Source organism: Manis pentadactyla, chromosome 5 (assembly GCF_030020395.1).
Source record: "Manis pentadactyla isolate mManPen7 chromosome 5, mManPen7.hap1, whole genome shotgun sequence".
NCBI classification, from domain to species: domain Eukaryota; kingdom Metazoa; phylum Chordata; class Mammalia; order Pholidota; family Manidae; genus Manis; species Manis pentadactyla.
Window position 1 is genome coordinate 62,464,906 of NC_080023.1, and position 15,668 is coordinate 62,480,573.

Genomic DNA, 15,668 nt, shown 5'->3' on the forward strand with positions numbered 1-15,668 from the left:
AGGAGAATATAAGATGTATAGACATCAGAGGGTGGAGCCAAGATGGCAGAGTGAGTAGAGGAGTGGAAATCTCCTCCTAAAACCATATATATTTTTGAAAATACAACAAATACAACTCTTCCTAAAAGAGACCAGAAGACACAGGACAACAGCCAGATTACATCCACACCTGCGAGAACCCAGCACCTCATGAAGGGGATAAGATACAAGCAGTGGCCTGGTGGGACCTGAGTGCCCCTCAACCCAGCTCCTGGGGAGGGAGAGGGAGCCCAGGACTGTGAAACACCCAGCCCTAGCCATCTGCACTGGAGCGCAGACACACAGTGTGTGGGGTGCTGGAAACTAGGGAAACAGGACTGTAAGAACTGTGAGCGGGTCCCCACAGCTGGCGCCCCTGGGACAAAGAAAAGCAAGTGCTTTTTGAAAGTCTTAAATGGACAGCGTCCCGGGACACTTAGCCCAGCAGCTGGTAATCCTAGGGAACTCCGGGTGCCCTAATCCCCTGTGCAGCAGCACAGCTCAGAGGCCCCTCATGGAGATAAACAGCCTCCTGGCCATTTCCCTCTGACGTGGCTCCGCCATATTGGAGCTGCAGCCAGAGGCAGGCCACGCCCACAGGAAATGCGGAGCTAAATTCCACAGTGACCGGGCAAGAATCAGAAGCCCCGTCTGCACGCAGCTGCCCAGCACAAGCCGCTAGAGGTCGCTGTTCTCCCAGGAGAGGAAGGCCACAAACCAGCAAGAAGGGAAGTTCTCCCAGCCATCACATGCGCCAGCTCCGCACAACTATCTCTATCGCCATGAAAAGGCAGAAGAATTTGATACAGAACAAAATCACTGAGTCAACCCCTGAGAAGGAGATAGTCCTAACCAATCTTCTTGAAAAAGAATTCAAAATAAAGGTCATAACCATGCTGATGGAGCTGCAGAGAAATATGCAAGAGTTAAGGGATGATATCTAGAGGGAGATTACAGAAATGAAAAAATCTCTGGAACGATTTATAAGCAGAATGGATAAGATACAAGAGGCCATTGATGGGATAGAAACAAGAGAATAGGAACACATAGAAGCTGATGCAGAGAGAGATAAAAGGATCTCCAGGAATGAAACAATATTAAGAGAACTGTGTGACCAATCCAAAAGGAACAATATCCGTATTATAGGGGTTCCAGAAGAAGAAGAGAGAAGAAAAGAGATGGAAAGTATCTTAGAAGAAATAATTGCTGAGAACTTCCCCAAACTGGGGGAGGAAATAATCCAACAGACCACGGAAATACACAGAACCCCCAACAGAAAGGATCCAAGAAGGACAACACCAAGACACATAATAATTAAAATGGCAAAGATCAAGGACAAGGAAAGAGTATTAAAGGCAGCTAGAGAGAAAAAGGTCACCTATAAAGGGAAACCCATTAGGCTAACATCAGATTTCTCAACAGAAACCCTACAGGCCAGAAGAGAATGGCATGATATATTTAATACAATGAAACAGAAGGGCCTTGAACCAAGGATACTGTATCCAGCACGACTATCATTCAAATATGACGGTGGGATTAAACAATTCCCAGACAAACAAAAGCTGAGGGAATTTGCTTTCCACAAACCACCTCTACAGAACATCTTACAGGGACTGCTCTAGATGGGAGCACTCCTAGAAAGAGCACAGCACAAAACACCCAACATAAGAAGAATCGAGGAGGAGGAACAAGAAAGGAGAGAAGAAAAGAATCTCCAGACAGTGTATATAACAGCTCAATAAGCGAGCTAAGTTAGGCAGTAAGATACTAAAGATGCTAACCTTGAACCTTTGGTAACGATGAATTTAAAGCCTGCAATGGCAATAAGTACATATCTTTCAATAGTCACCCTAAATGTTAATGGGTTGAATGCACCAATCAAAAGACACAGAGTAACAGAATGGATAAAAAAGCAAGACCCATCTATATGCTGCTTACAAGAAACTCACCTCAAACCCAAAGACATGTACAGACTAAAAGTCAAGGGATGGAAAAACATATTTCAAGCAAACAACAGTGAGAAGAAAGCAGGGGTTGCAGTACTAATATCAGACAAAATAGACTTCAAAACAAAGAAAGTAACAAGAGATAGAGAAGGACACTACATAATGATAAAGGGCTCAGTCAAACAAGAGGATATAACCATTCTAAATATATATGCACCCAACACAGGAGCACCAGCATATGTGAAACAAATACTAACAGAACTAAAGGGGGATATAGACTGCAATGCATTCATTCTAGGAGACTTCAACACACCACTCACCCCAAAGGATAGATCCACTGGGCAGAAAATAAGTAAGGACACGGAAGCACTGAACAACACAGTAGAGCAGATGGACCTAATAGACATCTATAGAACTCTACACCCAAAAGCAACAGGATATACATTCTTCTCAAGTGCACATGGAACATTCTCCAGAATAGACCACATACTAGGCCACAAAAAGAGCCTCAGAAAATTCCAAAAGATTGAAATCCTACCAACCAACTTTTCAGACCACAAAGGCATAAAACTAGAAATAAACTGTACAAAGAAAGCAAAGAGGCTCACAAACACATGGAGGCTTAACAACACGCTCCTAAATAATCAATGGATCAATGACCAAATCAAAATGGAGATCCAGCAATATATGGAAACAAATGACAACAACAACACTAAGCCCCAACTTCTGTGGGACACAGCAAAAGCAGTCTTAAGAGGAAAGTATATAGCAATCCAAGCATATTTAAAAAAGGAAGAGCAATCCCAAATGAATGGTCTAGTGTTACAATTATCAAAATTGGAAAAAGAAGAACAGATGAGACATAAGGTCACCAGAAGGAGGGACATAATAAAGATCAGAGAAGAAACAAATAAAATTGAGAAGAATAAAACAATAGCAAAAAACAATGAAACCAAGAGCTGGTTCTTCGAGAAAATAAACAAAATAGATAAGCCTCTAGCCAGACTTATTAAGAAGAAAAGAGAGTCAACACAAATCAACAGTATCAGAAACGAGAAAGGAAAAATCATGATGGAACCCACAGAAATACAAAGAATTATTAGAGAATACTATGAAAACCTATATGCTAACAAGCTGGGAAACCTAGGAGAAATGCACAACTTCCTAGAAAAATACAACCTTCCAAGATTGACCCAGGAAGAAACAGAAAATCTTAACAGACCAATTACCAGCAACGAAATTGAAGCGGTAATCAAAAAACTACCAAAGTACAAAACCCCCGGGCCAGATGGATTTACCTCGGAATTTTATCAGACATACAGGGAAGACATAATACCCATTCTCCTCAAAGTTTTCCAAAAAATAGAGGAGGAGGGGATACTCCCAAACTCATTCTATGAAGCTAACATCACCCTAATACCAAAACCAGGCAAAGACACCACCAAAAAAGGAAACTACAGACCAATATCCCTGATGAACGTAGACGCAAAAATACTCAACAAAATTTTAGCAAACCGAATTCAAAAATACATCAAAAGGATCATACACCATGACCAAGTGGGATTCATCCCAGGGATGCAAGGATGGTACAACATTCGAAAGTCCATCAACATCATCCACCACATCAACAAAAAGAAAGACAAAAACCACATGATCATCTCCATAGATGCTGAAAAAGCATTTGACAAAGTTCAACATCCATTCATGATAAAAACTCTCAGCAAAATGGGAATAGAGGGCAAGTACCTCAACATAATAAAGGCCATCTATGATAAACCCACAGCCAACATTATATTGAAAGCGAGAAGCTGAAAGCATTTCCGCTGAGATCGGGAACTAGACAGGGATGCCCACTCTCTCCACTGTTATTTAACATAGTACTGGAGGTCCTAGCCACAGCAATCAGACAAAATAAAGAAATACAAGGAATCCAGATTGGTAAAGAAGAAGTTAAACTGTCACTATTTGCAGATGACATGATACTGTACCTAAAAAACCCTAAAGACTCCACCCCAAAACTACTAGAACTGATATCGGAATACAGCAAAGTTGCAGGATACAAAATCAACACACAGAAATCTGTGGCTTTCCTATATACTAACAATGAACCAACAGAAAGAGAAATCAGGAAAATAACTCCATTCACAATTGCATCAAAAAAAATAAAATACCTAGGAATAAACCTAACCAAAGAAGTGAAAGACTTATACTCTGAAAACTCCAAGTCACTCTTAAGAGAAATTAAAGTGGACACTAACAGATGGAAACTCATCCCATGCTCGTGGCTAGGAAGAATTAATATCGTCAAAATGGCCATCCTGCCCAAAGCAATATCCAGATTTGATGCAATCCCTATGAAACTACCAGCAACATTCTTCAATGAACTGGAACAAATAATTCAAAAATTCATATGGAAACACCAAAGACCCAGAATAGCCAAAGCAATCCTGAGAAAGAAGAATAAAGTAGGGGGGATCTCACTCCCCAACTTCAAGCTCTACTATAAAGCCATAGTAATCAAGACAGTTTGGTACTGGCACAAGAGCAGAGCCACAGACCAATGGAACAGACTAGAGAATCCAGACATTAACCCAGACATATATGGTCAATTAATATTTGATAAAGGATCCATGGACATACAATGGGGAAATGACAGTCTCTTCAACAGATGGTGCTGGCAAAACTGGACAGCTACATGTAGGAGAATGAAACTGGACCATTGTCTAACCCCATATACAAAAGTAAACTCAAAATGGATCAAAGACCTGAATGTAAGTCATGAAACCATTAAACTCTTGGAAGAAAACATAGGCAAAAACCTCTTAGACATAAACATGAGTGACCTCTTCTTGAACATATCTCCCCGGGCAAGGAAAACAACAGCAAAAATGAGTAAGTGGGACTATATTAAGCTTAAAAGCTTCTGTACAGCAAAAGACACCATCAATAGAACAAAAAGGATCCCTACAGTATGGGAGAATATATTTGAAAATGACACATCCGATAAAGGCTTGACGTCCAGAATATATAAAGAGCTCTCACGCCTCAATAAACAAAAAACAAATAACCCAATTAAAAAGTGGGCAGAGGAACTGAACAGACAGTTCTCCAAAAAAGAAATACAGATGGCCAACAGACACATGAAAAGATGCTCCACATCACTAATTATCAGAGAAATGCAAATTAAAACTAGAATGAGGTATCACCTCACACCAGTAAGGATGGCTGCCATCCAAAAGACAAACAACAACAAATGTTGGCGAGGCTGTGGAGAAAGAGGAACCCTCGTACACTGCTGGTGGGAATGTAAGTTAGTTCAATCATTGTGGAAAGCAGTATGGAGGTACATCAAAATGCTCAAAACAGACTTACCATTTGACCCAGGAATTCCACTCCTAGGAATTTACCCTAAGAATGCAGCAATCAAGTATGAGAAAGATAAGTGCACCCCTATGTTTATCGCAGCACTATTTACAATAGCCAAGAATTGGAAGGAACCTAAATGTCCATCGATAGATGAATGGATAAAGAAGATGTGGTACATATACACAATGGAATACTACTCAGCCATAAGAAAAGGGCAAATCCAACCATTTGCAGCAACATGGATGGAGCTGGAGGGTATTATGCTCAGTGAAACAAGCCAAGTGGAGAAAGAGAAATACCAAATGATTTCACTTATCTGTGGAATATAAGAACAAGGGAAAAACTGAAGGAACAAAACAGCAACAGAATCACAGAACTCAAGAATGGACTAACAGGTACCAAAGGGAAAGGGACTGGGGAGGATGGGTGGGTACAGAGGGATAAGGGGTGGGGGAGAAGTAGGGGGGTATTAAGATTAGCATGCATGGGGGGGTAGGAGAAAAGGGAGGGCTGTACAACACAGAGAAGGCAAGTAGTGATTCTACAACATTTTGCTATGCTGATGGACAGTGACTGTAAAGGGGTTTATAGGGGAGACCTGGTATAGGGGAGAGCCTAGTAAACATAATATTCGTCATGTAAGTGTAGATTAGTGATACCAAAAACAAAACAAAACAAAACAAAAAAAGGGCAGTTCCTGTGTGGTAACCTCCAATGAGTTCTACACAAGGGTATAAAGGGCATATAAAAGTGTAGGCAAAGGGTCTGTTTGTGTTTATACAGAAGATCAAAGCCTAATTGGGCTACCCCGAAAATGGACTAAGATACGATATGAAAGAGAACTTCCAACATCAGCACTCTCTGGAAGACTCATGCCAGAAGATGATCATCAAAAAACCCCAACAAAGATCCACGCACTGCTACAGCTGTAGATGCTCTCATCCCACCAGCTCCTGGGCTTGCCATGGGAATGAAGGAGATATCTAAGCTGGCCTGTGCATACAGTAAAACAACAAATTTGACTGGATCTATACTGTTGGAACTCAACCAAGAATTAGGAGAAGTGCAAATTGTAGTGCTCCAAAATCTCACAACTACAGACTATTTACTGTTAATAGAACATAAGGGATGTGAACATTCCCCAGGAATGGGTTGTTTTAATTTTTCTGATTTATCTCAGACTGTTCAAGTTCAGTTGGACAATATCCACCATATCATAGATAAGTTTTCACAAATGCCTAAGGTGCCTAACTGGTTTTCTTGGTTTCACTGGAGATGGCTGGTAATTACAGATATGCTTTGGTTACGTAACTGTACTCCTATTATGTTAATGTGTGTGTGCAATTTAAGTAGTAGCTTAAACCTATCCATGCTTAAGTTACTCTACAAGAAGATATGTCAAAGAAATAATCAATCTTCCCATGTTTTCTTCCGCCTGCTACTTCTATAGCTTTTCTTCTTCCTTCCTAATTACAACCCTTAAATAGAATTCGTGCCTCATATCAAATTTACCGAGTATCATAATTCTTCCAAGTGGTAAAGATACCTCAAGACAAATGCTGGGCATAGAAGCTACAGGGCATAAATATGCAAAGAAATAAAAAGCTAACCATTTCAAACAATAAGGCTTCTCTCTCACTTACCAACTTTACATTTCCCTGTATGGCCCCGGAAGATGACTGGTTAGCCAGAGATGGGTAAGATTCCTCAAGGGAGGAACAACCTAAGACAGGCACAGTCACAGGGGGGTCATCAGGTGAGAAATTGGGGATCAACAGAGGTGAGGCTTAGAACCTCATCCCCCTGTTCTGAGAGAAATCTTCTGCATACGTGGATGTTTTATTGCCCTTGTCTAGCTTGGATTAACACATAGTCTACAGGCACACACCTGATCATCTACATTTGCTCTCTTACAACACTAAACTATGTTTTCTACCTTTATCTTGTATCTACCTACCACTTCAGCATTTTATTAAAAATAATAATAATAAAGAGAGAAATGTGGTATCCACATATAAATCAAGTATAAAAACCAAATGAGTATTCATATTTGAACTGACTGTTTATAGTTCATAATGCATGAGCAAAACCGAAAGTTTCTGTGATGACTGCCTTGTACTGTTCTCTATGTAACCTTTTCATTATGTAAGAATTTGTTCTCCATGTAAGAACTTGTTTGTTATGCCTCAGAAGATTGGAGACTGACGAAAATTAGGCTTGGGGTGGATTAATGATTGTGCATTGAGCATTGACTCCCCTATACAGAATTTTATTGTCGTTAACAACCATTTGATCAATAAATATGAGAGATGCCCTCACAAAAAAGAAAAAAGAGGACAGACTTCCAATGGTAAAATAAATAAGTAACTGGGATGTAATGTATAGTATAAGGAATACAGTCAAGATATTGTAACAGCTTGGTAGGTTGATAGCTGGAACCTAGAATTATGTATATAAATGTTTTATCACTTTGTTGTACACTTGAAACTAATGTAATACTGTGCATCAACTACCCTTCAATAAAAAATAATTATCTAAAAAAAAATAGTAATAATAATAAAATGGCAAAGATCAAAGACAAGGACAATGTATTAAAGGCAGCCAGAGGGAAAAAAAGGTTACCTACAAAGGAAAACCCATCAGGCTATCATCAGACTTCTCAACAGAAACCCTACCGGCCAGAAGAGAATGGCATAATATACTTAATGCAATGAAACAGAAGGGCCTCGAACCAAGACAACTGTATCCAGCACGAATATCATTTAAATATGAAGGAGGGATTAAACAATTCCCAGACAAGCAAAAGTTGAGGGAACTTGCCTCCCACAAACCACCTCTACAGGGCATCCTACAGGGACTGCTCTAGATGGGAGCACTCCTAAAAAGAGCACAGAACAAAACACCCAACATATGAAGAAGGGAGGAGGAGGAATAAGAAGGGAGAGAAATAAAGAATCATCAGACCGTGTTTATAATAGCTCAACAAATGAGTTAAGTTAGACAGTAAGATAGTAAAGAAGCTAACCCTAAACCTTTGGTAACCACAAACTTAAAGCCTGCAATAGCAATAAATTCATACCTTTCAATAATCACCCTAAATGTAAATGGACTGAATGCACCAATCAAAAGACACAGAGTAATAGAATGGATTAAAAAATCAAGATCCATCCACATGCTGCTTACAAGAGACTCACCTCAAACCCAAAGACATGCACAGACTTAAAGTCAAGGGATGGAAAATATATATTTCAAGCAAACAACAGAGAGAAGAAAGCAGGTGTTGCAATTCTGGTATCAGACAAAACAGACTTCAAAATAAAGAAAGTAACAAAAGACAAAGAAGGACATTACATAATGATAAATGGCTCAGTCCAACAAGAGAATATAACCATTATTAATATATATGCACCCAACACAGGAGCACCAGCATATGTGAAACAAATACGAACAGAATTAAAGGAGGAAATAGAATGCAATGCATTCATTTTAGGAGACTTCAACACACCATTCACTCCAAAGGACAGATCTACCAGACAGAAAATAAGTAAGGACACAGAGGCACTGAACAACACACTGGGAACAGATGGACCTAATAGACATCTATAGAACTCTACATCCAAAAGCAACATGATACACATTCTTCTCAAGTGCACATGGAACATTCTCCAGAATAGACCACATACTAGGCCACAAAAAGAGCCTCAATAAATTCCAAAAGATTGAAATCCTACCAACCAATTTTTCAGACCACAAAGGCATAAAACTAGAAATAAACTGTACAAAGAAAGCAAAAAGGCTCACAAACACATGGAGGCTAAATAACACGCTCCTAAATAATCAATTTATCAATGACCAAATCAAAATGGTGATCCAGCAATATATGGAAACAAATGACAACAACAACACTAAGCCACAACTTCTGTGGGACACAGCGAAAGCAGTGTTCAGAGGAAAGTATATAGCAATCCAAGCATATTTAAAAAAGGAAGAACAAGCCCAAATGAACGGTCTAATGTCACAATTATCGAAATTGGAAAAAGAAGAACAAATGAGGCCTAAGGTCAGCAGAAGGAGGGACATAATAAAGATCAGAGAAGAAATAAATAAAATTGAGAAGAATAAAACAATAGCAAAAATCAATGAAACCAAGGGCTGGTTCTTCGAGAAAATAAACAAAATAGATAAGCCTCTAGCCACACTTATTAAGAGGAAAAGTGCGTCAACACAAATCAACAGTATCAGAAACGAGAAAGGAAAAATCACGACGGACCCCGCAGAAATACAAAGAATTATTAGAGAATACTATGAAAACCTATATGCTAACAAGCTGGGAAACCTAGGAGAAATGGACAACTTCCTAGAAAAATACAACCTTCCAAGTCTCACCCGAAAAGAAACAGAAAATCTAAACAGACCAATTACCAGCAACGAAATTGAAGCGGTAATCAAAAAACTACCAAAGAACAAAACCCCCGGGCCAGATGGATTTACCTCGGAATTTTATCAGACATACAGGGAAGACATAATACCCATTCTCCTCAAAGTTTTCCAAAAAATAGAGGAGGAGGGGATACTCCCAAACTCATTCTATGAAGCTAACATCACCCTAATACCAAAACCAGGCAAAGACACCACCAAAAAAGGAAACTACAGACCAATATCCCTGATGAACGTAGACGCAAAAATACTCAACAAAATTTTAGCAAACCGAATTCAAAAATACATCAAAAGGATCATACACCATGACCAAGTGGGATTCATCCCAGGGATGCAAGGATGGTACAACATTCGAAAGTCCATCAACATCATCCACCACATCAACAAAAAGAAAGACAAAAACCACATGATCATCTCCATAGATGCTGAAAAAGCATTTGACAAAGTTCAACATCCATTCATGTTAAAAACTCTCAGCAAAATGGGAATAGAGGGCAAGTACCTCAACATAATAAAGGCCATCTATGATAAACCCACAGCCAACATTATATTGAACAGCGAGAAGCTGAAAGCATTTCCTCTGAGATCGGGAACTAGACAGGGATGCCCACTCTCTCCACGGTTATTTAACATAGTACTGGAGGTCCTAGCCACGGCAATCAGACAAAACAAAGAAATACAAGGAATCCAGATTGTTAAAGAAGAAGTTAAACTGTCACTATTTGCAGATGACATGATACTGTACCTAAAAAACCCTAAAGACTCCACCCCAGAACTACTAGAACTGATATCGGAATACAGCAAAGTTGCAGGATACAAAATCAACACACAGAAATCTGTGGCTTTCCTATACACCAACAATGAACCAACAGAAAGAGAAATCAGGAAAACAACTCCATTCACAATTGCATCAAAAAAAATAAAATACCTAGGAATAAACCTAACCAAAGAAGTGAAAGACTTATACTCTGAAAACTACAAGTCACTCTTAAAAGAAATTAAAGTGGACACTAACAGATGGAAATGCATCCCATGCTCATGGCTAGGAAGAATTAACATCGTCAAAATGGCCATCCTGCCCAAAGCAATATACAGATGTGATGCAATCCCTATGAAACTACCAGCAACATTCTTCAATGAACTGGAACAAATAATTCAAAAATTCATATGGATACACCAAAGACCCAGAATAGCCAAAGCAATCCTGAGAAGGAAGAATAAAGTAGGGGGGATCTCACTCCCCAACTTCAAGCTCTACTATAAAGCCATAGTAATCAAGACAATTTGGTACTGGCACAAGAACAGAGCCACAGACCAATGGAACAGACTAGAGAATCCAGACATTAACCCAGACATATATGGTCAATTAATATTTGATAAAGGATCCATGGACATACAATGGGGAAATGACAGTCTCTTCAACAGGTGGTGCTGGCAAAACTGGACAGCTACATGTAGGAGAATGAAACTGGACCATTGTCTAACCCCATATACAAAAGTAAACTCAAAATGGATCAAAGACCTGAATATAAGTCACGAAATCATTAAACTCTTGGAAGAAAACATAGGCAAAAACCTCTTAGACATAAACATGAGTGACCTCTTCTTGAACATATCTCCCCGGGCAAGGAAAACAACAGCAAAAATGAACAAGTGGGACTATATTAAGCTGAAAAGCTTCTGTACAGCAAAAGACACCATCAATAGAACAAAAAGGAACCCTACAGTATGGGAGAATATATTTGAAAATGACACATCTGATAAAGGCTTGACGTCCAGAATATATAAAGAGCTCATACGCCTCAACAAACAAAAAACAAATAACCCAATTAAAAAATGGGCAGAGGAGCTGAACAGACGGTTCTCCAAAAAGAAATACAGATGGCCAACAGACACATGAAAAGATGCTCCACATCACTAATTATCAGAGAAATGCAAATTAAAACTAGAATGAGGTATCACCTCACACCAGTAAGGATGGCTGCCATCCAAAAGACAAACAACAACAAATGTTGGCGAGGCTGTGGAGAAAGGGGAACCCTCCTACACTGCTGGTGGGAATGTAAATTAGTTCAACCATTGTGGAAAGCAGTATGGAGGTACATCAAAATGCTCAAAACAGACCTACCATTTGACCCGGGAATTGCACTCCTAGGAATTTACCCTAAGAATGCAGCAATCAAGTATGAGAAAGACCAATGTACCCCTATGTTTATCGCAGCACTACTTACAATAGCCAAGAATTGGAAGCAACCTAAATGTCCATCGATAGATGAATGGATAAAGAAGATGTGGTACATATACACAATGGAATACTACTCAGACATAAGAAAAGGGCAAATCCAACCATTTGCAGCAACATGGATGGAGCTGGAGGGTACTATGCTCAGTGAAACAAGCCAAGCAGAGAAAGAGAAATACCAAATGATTTCACTCATCTGTGGAGTATAAGAACAAAGGAAAAACTGAAGGAACAAAACAGCACCAGAATCACAGAACTCAAGAATGGACTAACAGGTACCAAAGGGAAAGGGACTTGGGAGGATGGGTGGGTAGGGAGGTATAAGTGGGGGGAGAAAAAGGGGGTTATTAAGATTAGCATCCATAGGGGGGTGGGAGAAAGGGAAGGGCTGTACAACACAGAGAAGATAAGTAGTGATTCTACAACATTTTACTATGCTGATGGACAGTGACTGTAAAGGAGTATATAGGGGGGACCTGGTATACGGGAGGGCCTAGTAAACAAAATATTCATCATGTAAGTGTAGATTAATGATAAAAAAAAAACAGTTCCTGTGTGGTGACCTCCAATGAGTTCTACACAATGATATAAAGGGCATATAAAAGTGTAGGCAAAGGGTCTGTTTGTGTTTATACAGAGGATCAAAGCCTAATTTGGCTACCCCGAAAATGAACTAAGATACGATATGAAAAAGAACTTCCAACATCAGCACTCTCGGGAAGACTCGTGGCAGAAGATGATCAGCAAAAAAAAAACCCCAACAAAGATTCACGCACTGCCACATGTGTAGATGCACTCATCCCACCAGTTCCTGGACTTGCCATGGGAAGGATGAAGGAGATATCTAAGCTGGCCTGTGCATACAGTAAAACAACAAATTTGACTGGATCTATACTGTTGGAACTCAACCAAGAATTAGGAGAAGTGCAAAATGTAGCGCTCCAAAATCTTACAACCACAAACTATTTATTGTTAAAAGAACATATGGGATGTGAACAGTCCCCAGGAATGGGTTGTTTTAATTTATCTGAATTCTCTCAGACTGTTCAAGTTCAGTTGGGCAATATCCACCATATCATAGATAAGTTTTCACAAATGCCTAAGGTGCCTAACTGGTTTTCTTGGTTTCACTGGAGATGGCTGGTAATTACAGGTATGCTTTGGTTACATAACTGTACTCCTATTATGTTAATGTGTGCGCACAATTTAATTAGTAGTTTAAAACCTATCCATGCTTAAGTTACTCTACAAGAAGATATGTCAAAGAAATAATCAATCTTCCCATGTTTTCTTCCGCCTGCTACTTCTATAGCTTTTCTTCTTCCTTCCTAATTACAACCCTTAAATAGAATTCGTGCCTCATATCAAATTTACCGAGTATCATAATTCTTCCAAGTGGTAAAGATACCTCAAGACAAATGCTGGGCATAGAAGCCACAGGGCATAAATCTGCAAAGAAGTAAAAAGCTAACCTTTTCAAACAATAAGGCTTCTCTCTCACTTACCAACTTTACATTTCCCTGTATGGCCCCGGAAGATGACTGGTTAGCCAGAGATGGGTAAGATTCCTCAAGGGAGGAACAACCTAAGACAGGCACTGTCGCAGGGTGGTCATCAGGTGAGAAAATGGGGATCAGCAGAGGTGAGGCTTAGAACCTCCCCCCTCACGTTCTGAGAGAAATCTTCTGCATACATGGGTATTTTATTGCCCTTGTCTAGCTTGGATTAACACATAGTCTACAGGCACACACCTGATCATCTACATTTGCTCTCTTACAACACTAAACTCTGTTTTCTACCTTTATCTCGTATCTACCTACCACTTCAGCATTTTATTAAAAATAATAATAATAGAGAAATGTGGTATCCACATATAAATCAAGTACAAAAATCAAATGAATATTCATATTTGAACTGACTGTTTATAGTTCATAATGCATGAGCAAAACCGAAAGCTTCTGTGATGACTTCCCTTGTAATGTTCACCATGTAACTTATTCACTATGTAAGAATTTGTACTCCATGTAAGAACTTGTTCGTTATGCATCAGAAGATTGGAGACTGATGAAAATTAGGCTTGGCGTGGATTAATGATTGTGCATTGAGTATTGACCCCCCTATACAGAATTTTATTGTTGTTAACAACCATTTGATCAATAAATATGAGAGATGCCCTCACACACACACAAAATTATATATATATATATATGTATATATATATATGTAAACACACTTCCAATTGTAAAATAAATAAGTAACCAGGATGTAATGTATAGCATAAGGAATATAGTCAAAATATTGTAACAACTTGGTATGGTGATAGCTGGTACCTAGAATTATCATGTATATAAATGTTGAATCACTGTGTTGTACACCTGAAACTAATTTAATACTGTGTGTCAACTACCTTCAATAAAAAATAATTATAAAAAAAAAAAAGAGGGCAGAGGAACTGAACAGACTGTTCTCCAGACAAGAAATACAGATGGCTAACAGACACATGAAAAGATGCTCCACATCACTAATCATCAGAGAAATTGAAATTAAAACTAGAATGAGGTATCACCTCACACCAGTAAGGATGGCTGCCATCCAAAAGACAAACAACAACAAATGTTGGCGAGGCTGTGGAGAAAGGGGAACCCTCCTACACTGCTGGTGGGAATGTAAACTAGTTCAACCATTGTGGAAAGCAGTATGGAGGTTCATCAAAATGCTCAAAACAGACTTACCATTTGACCCAGGAATTCCACTCCTAGGAATTTACCCTAAGAATGCAGCAATCAAGTTTGAGAAAGACAGATGCTATGTTTATCGCAGCACTATTTACAATAGCCAAGAATTGGAAACAACCTAAATGTTCATCAGTAGATGAATGGATAAAGAAGATGTGGTACATATACACAATGGAATACTACTCAGCCATAAGAAAAGGGCAAATCCAACCATTTGCAGCAACATGGATGGAGCTGGAGGGTATTATGCTCAGTGAAATAAGCCAAGTGGAGAAAGAGAAATACCAAATGATTTCACTCATCTGTGGAGTATAAGAACAAAGGAAAAACTGAAGGAACAAAACAGCAGCGGAATCACAGAACCCAAGAATGGACTAACAGGTACCAAAGGGAAAGGGACTGGGGAAGATGAGTGGGTAGGGAGGGATCATGGTGGGGGAGGGAGAAGGGGGGTATTAAGATCAGCATGCATGGTGGGGTGGGAGAAAGGGGAGGGCTGTACAACACAGAGAAGGCAAGTAGTGATTCTACAACATTTAGCTATGCTGATGGACAGTGACTGTGAAGGGGTTTATAGTGGGGACCTGGTATAGGGGAGAGCCTAGTAAACATAATATTCTTCATGTAAGTGTGGATTAAAGATAACAAAAAAAAAAGAAAGAAAAGGGGGAAGGAGGATTACTCCATGATAGGATAAAACTAACTATAAATCAAAGATTAATGCATGCCTTAAATATCCTTAATTTTGATCACTTAAAGGGTGTCAGATGAGGTACACTTTTCTGATAATATTCCTTTCTCTTAAGAAGAAAAAAAAGCAGTTCCTGTGTCGTGACCTCCAATGAATTGTACACAGTGGTATAAAGGGCAGATCAAAGTGTGGGCAAAGGGTCTGTTTGTATTTATACAGAGGATCAAAGCCTA